Consider the following 6,000-nt stretch of genomic DNA (forward strand, 5'->3'; position numbering starts at 1 on the left):
CGTAAGCATGCTTTGGCTTTCTTCTTGCAGCGTACTAAGCCACACAGATCTGCTCCTCAACTTTTTGTCTCTGATCCAAACAAGTTGGGGCATCCAGTTTCCAAGCGCCCCATCTCCAACTGGATGGCTGTTTGCGCCTCTTTCTGCTATGCTCAGGCTGGACTACATCTACAGCAGGGGTGCCCACACTTTTAAGCTACTTTTAAAATGACCCAGTTAAAATGATCTACCAACAATAAAATTTTAAAACAACACAAAGCACACTATACACAGAAAAAATGTTAATTATCATTTGTATTCGGGGGGTTTCCAGAGGTCAAGGCAGATGACTAAAATATGCAATGTCACTTCAGTAACAACTATACAAAAATAGATAACTATACCCCCTCCCCTTTTACTAAACCACGATAGCGGTTTTTAGCACAGGGAGCTGCGCTGAATGCCCCTCGCAGCTCCCGACACTCATAGGATCCCTGCACTAAAAACCACTATCACGGTTTAGTAAAAGGGGGCCATAGTGCAAAATATAGACAGCAGATATAAATTCTCAAAACGGACACATTTTGATCACTAAATTGAAAATAAAATCATATTTCCTACCTTTTGTCTGGTGATTTCATGAGTCTCTGATTACACTTCCTTCTGTAAAGCCAATATTTCTTTCTTTCTGCCTTTCTCTCTCCCCATCTGACTATCTTTCTTTCTCTCTCCACATGCCCCCTCTTTCTGCCTTTCTTTCTCTCTCCCCCTGCCTGCCTCTTTCTTTCTCTGTCCCCACTGCCCCCCTCTTTATTTCTGCCTTTCTTTCTCTCCCCCTGTCCCCCTCAAGCCATCACACCGATTTCTCCACTTCCCCAATTCTTTCCCTAACCCCCCCCACACACACACGCTGATTTCTCCCTGCTGCTTCCCCGAACCAGGCCTGGCGCGTACAAACGCCGGACCCACAAGACTTCACCTCCAACGTCAATTCTAATGTCGGGGTGCAAGTTCCAGGCCAGCCAGACAGCGATTGGCTGGCCCATAACTTCCTCTCCAACGTCAGAATTGACGTCAGAGGTGAAGTCGTGTGAGTCCGGCGCTTGTAAGCGCCTGGCCTGGCTCGGGGAAGCAGCAGGGAGAAAAAGATTGCAAAGGCAACGCGATCGACTCACGTTGCCTTTGCAATCTACTGATCGATCGCGATCAATTATTTGGCCACCCCTGATCTACAGGGTCGAGTCACAGCCCACAAAGTAAGAGCCATGGTGGCATCAGTAGCTTTCCTTAGATCCACTCCTATTGAGGAAATCTGCAAAGCTGCCACTTGGTCCTCGGTTCATACTTTCACCTCTCATTGTCTGGATTCTTTTCTAGACGGGATGGCCATTTCGGCCAGTCAGGTTTACAAAATTTATTCTCCAAAATTGCCAACACTCCCACCATCCCATTCTGGTTAGCTTGGAAGTCACCCACATGTTGAGAATAGGCTGCCTGCTTGTCCTGGGATAAAGCACAGTTACTTACCGTAATAGGTGTTATGCAGGGACAGCAGGCAGATATTCTCACAACCCACCCACCTCCCCATGTTGGCTTCTTAGCTAGCAATCTGAACTGAGGAGATGAACGCCTTATGTCAGGCGGGAAGGCACGCGCGCATGCGTAATGTGGCAGTCACGAACTTTGTAAAAGTTTTACAAGCAAGTCTGCTTGCAAGGCTGTCCGCATCAGGGCTTCATGGATGACGTCACCCACATGTGAGAATATCTGCCTGCTGTCCCTGGATAACACCTGTTACAGTAAGTAACTGTGCTTTGTGGCCTATGAAGAATAGAATTGGGTGAGAGTTCTCGATAGGGCGAAATGGCCCATCCTTGAGCGTTTGAAAGGTAAGACTGCCCACCAACATATTTAGGATCTGTTTTGGAAAGAAGGGAACACAGGAAGATGTTGGCAATGCTATTTCTGCTTCCTGGATGATGATCCAAAAAGCTTTTTTTTTTTTTTTTTTTTTACTGTTAAATAAATTATTTCACATGCAAGTGTTTAATTCTCCTGTACTGTTACTGGCTGATGTCCTTCACCAATAGGATGGTGGGAATCTTCCATTTATTTATCTTCAATTAAATCTTATTTACGGTGCCTTTGTGGTTACTTCATGTGAATCAAGTTTCCCGTTCCAGTATATTTCTAAAAGGCAGTGCTATATTATTTATTTATTCAATTTTTCTATACCGTTCTCCCAAGGGAGCTCAGAACGGTTTACATGGATTTATTCAGGTACTCAAGCATTTTTCCCTGTATGTCCCAGCGGGCTCACAATCTAATGTACCTGGGGCAATCGGGGAATTAAGTGACTTGCCCAGGGTCACAAGAAGCAGCGTGGGTTTGAACCCACAACCGTAGGGTGCTACGGTTGTAGCTTTAACCACCGCCACACATTCCATAGGATGTGTGCTGCTGAAGACTATGACCTTCAAGGTAAAAGGTCTCCTCTTCTATAGATCACTGTTATTTCATGTGGGGCTTTGCTTAGCACAGTGCAGTGTTCTCCCTAGCTGTCATCTTGGTCGCGAATTCTTCTCAGCCTGACCTTTTTTCTAAAAGCGCCAGCAAGCGGGTTTTCAACTTTACTTTTTATTTTATTTTTCCTACTGCTGGTCATTTTTTATCCCAGGACAAGCAGGCATGATATTCTCACATGTGGGTTACGTCATCTACGGAGCCCCAGCGCGGACAGCTTTTCAAGCAAACTTGATTGAAGTTTCAAGTTTGCTACACTGCACCACGCATGTGCATGCCTTCTTGCCCACTAGAGGGCGCATCCCCACCTCGTGGTCCTCAGTTCAGTTTTTTCCGCGGAGCCAGAAGCCCTGTGGAATTTGTGCTCTTCGATTTTAGCCTTCTGACACCGCGGCTGAGTGTTTCTTTCTCGGTCGCTGTGCTTACTTTGCTTTTTTCTTTGTTTTTGTTTCAGTTTTCGTCGAAAAAAAAAAAAAAAGAAAAGAGGTTTTTTGTTCGGCTCCGGGGGCTCCCGGTAGCCGCGGCCGCGGGACCTCGTTCGTTCCCGGCCGGTTTTTGTGTCCATGTCCCGTCCCTTGACGGGCTTTAAAAAGTGCACCCGGTGCGATCGGTTACTTTCAATTACCGATCCTCACCGGTGGTGCTTGGTTTGTTTGGGTCCTGAGCATCCTACGGAGTCCTGTGATAGGTGCTCCACTTTTCAGACTAGAGCCCTCTGCCGACGCCGTGCCCGGATGGCGGAGCTCTTCTCTGCGGACCACGCGGCGGAGAAGGCCTCGACGGCCTCGGCTTCGGCCCCGGCCTCGGCTTCGGCCCCGGCCTCGACCTCGGCCCCCTCGACCTCGCCGCGACCCTCGACTTCCTCCAAGCCTACTGCCTCGACCAAGCCTGCTTCGGGTAAGTTCTCCCTTCCATCCTTGACTCCAGGGTCGGCGAAGAAGCCATCCTCGGGCTCCTTGACTGCGGGTGGGTCGTCCTCGGCCCCGCCCCGAGTAGTGAAGCCTAGTGCCCCGAGGGAATACTTGAGACCGAGGTCGCCCTCCAGGGAGCACTCCTCGGCCCCGGCCTGCCAGCCATGATGGGGGTTCCGGTCTTCCAGGACTTGCTCCGCGCACTGATTGCCTCGGAGCTTTCCGGGGCCCTCGCACACCTGCAGCAGGCTTCGGCCTCGACTGCTCCGGCCTTGACTGCCCCGGCGTCGGCGGCCTCGGTCTCGGTGCCCTCGGCTTCGGCCCCCGGGGGTCTGCCGACCTCGACCCCGACCTTGCCCTCGACCTCGGTTGACCAGCCTGAGAGAAGTGTCAGGCCTCGGGACAAGGTGCGTCGAGTTAGGAGGATCTCTTCCACATCCTCTTCCTCGAGGTCCTCCCGGGGCTCCTCGCCCTCGGTTCGGCCTCGGGCGAGGCATCGACCGAGGAAGCCCAAGCGTTCTCGGGCTTCCCCTCAGAGACGCGGTCGCTCCTCGCCGACCGGGGGTGAGACCTTGCGGGTCTCGGAGCTCCGCCTCGACAATCCGAGGCTTTTCCGATCCCCCGTGGGGAGGGGTTCGAGAGACTCCTCGCCGAGACGGAGGGGACGGACCTCGGTTCCTCATACCCCGGGGACTTCCCCCAAGGGCTCCTCGGGGCATAGGCAGTCCCCGACCCTTTGAGGTCGCTCGGTACGGCCTCCTGGGGATTGGGGTCCGGTAGGGAGCCTCGGTATTCCCGCGAGGCCTCCCCCTCTTTCTTGGCGGCTCGGACTTCGCGAACTCCTTCCCCGCTTGCCAGGCTGGACTTGCTTGCTGGGTCCCAGTACACGAAGGAGTTTTTGGAGGAACAAGACTTGCCCACTCCCCCGAGAGAAACTCCTCGTCTGCCTCTCAATAAGGTCCTCCATCAGACCTTCCTGAGAAATTTGGACTCCCCTCTTACAGTCACAGCGGTGCCTTCTAAGATGGAGTCCATGTACCGGACCATCCCATGTAAGGGCTTCGAGAAAGCGCAACTGTCTCACCAGTCGTTGCTCGTTGAGTCGGCGCTGAAGAAGTCGCAGCCCGCTAAGGTCTCGGCGGCGGTCCCGCCCGGACGGGAGGGACGGACCCTGGACAAGTTTGGTCGTCGCCTCTATTCCAATTCACTGATGGCTACCAGGGTCCTTAATTATGCCTTTACGTTTTCCTCTTATCTGCAAAGCATGGTCAAAGACTTGCCTCGTTATCAAGGGGTCATGCCAGATTCCCACAAGGAGGGGTTTGCCACATTCATGTCCAACTTATCGCAGCTGCGTCTGTACCTGTTTCACGCTGTCTACGACGCATTTGAACTGGCCTCCAGGGTATCCGCCTTTGCAGTGGCAATGCGCCGGCTGGCATGGCTACGTACCCTGGACATGGACCCGAACTTGCAGGAACATCTAGCCAATCTACCCTGTGTTGGCTCTGAATTATTTGATGAGTCCCTGGAGGCGGCGACCAAACGTCTGTCGGAACAGGAGCGCTCCCTTGCCTCCTTGGTCTGTCCTAAACCTCGGGCCCCGCCGCAGAAACCATTCCGGCCTCCCCCAAGGCGATACCCCCAGAAGTCCATGCCGGCCTTCTCTAGACCTCCGCCCCGGCGCCCGCCGCAACAGGGTAGGGGAGGCCAACAAAAACCTCCGGCGCAGGGGGCATCCAAGCCGGCGCCGTCTTTTTGACATGAAGTGCGGATGGGGGCGGGCCCCCTCCGCACTCTCGCCGAACCCCCTTCCTATCGGGGGTCGGCTCCGAGCCTTTTTTGCGGCCTGGACCGGGATCTCATCAGATGCTTGGGTGCTCCGGATTATCTCCGAGGGCTACTCGCTCAATTTCTTGGCCACGCCGCCGGAACATCCGCCGGGGGCTTACCCATTCAGTCAGGCCCAACTTCCTCTTCTTCTCGCGGAAGCAAGGGCCTTGTTGAGCCTTCGGGCGGTGGAACCGGTACCCCCCGACCAACGGGGCGGGGGTTTTACTCCCGTTACTTTCTGGTCCCAAAGAAGACCAGGGACTTACGCCCCATTTTGGACCTCCGGAAGCTCAACAAGTTCCTGGTCCGGGAGAAGTTCCGTATGTTGTCGCTTCCGGTGTTGTACCCTCTTTTGGAGGAAGGGGATTGGATGTGCTCCCTAGACTTAAAGGAAGCATATACTCATGTTCCGGTGCATCCCGCCTTCCGCAAATTCCTACGGTTTCAGGTGGGGGAGTTGCACCTTCAATATCGGGTCCTCCCCTTCGGTCTGGCTTCGTCCCCTCGAGTCTTCACGAAGTGTATGGTGGTGGTCGCTGCAGCCCTGAGATCTCGGGGGCTACAGGTCTTTCCCTACCTGGTCGATTGGCTGATCAGGGCGTCGACCAGGGAGGGGGTTATCTCAGCGACCCAACAGACTATCATCTTCCTTCAACGTCTGGGGTTCGAAGTGAACTTTCCCAAGTCTCAATTGTGCCCGACTCAATCCCTTCAGTTTATAGGAGCCGTGCTGGACACGGTTCGCCTTCGTTCG

This window comes from Geotrypetes seraphini, chromosome 10 (genome assembly GCF_902459505.1).
Source record: "Geotrypetes seraphini chromosome 10, aGeoSer1.1, whole genome shotgun sequence".
Taxonomy (NCBI): Eukaryota; Metazoa; Chordata; class Amphibia; order Gymnophiona; family Dermophiidae; genus Geotrypetes; species Geotrypetes seraphini.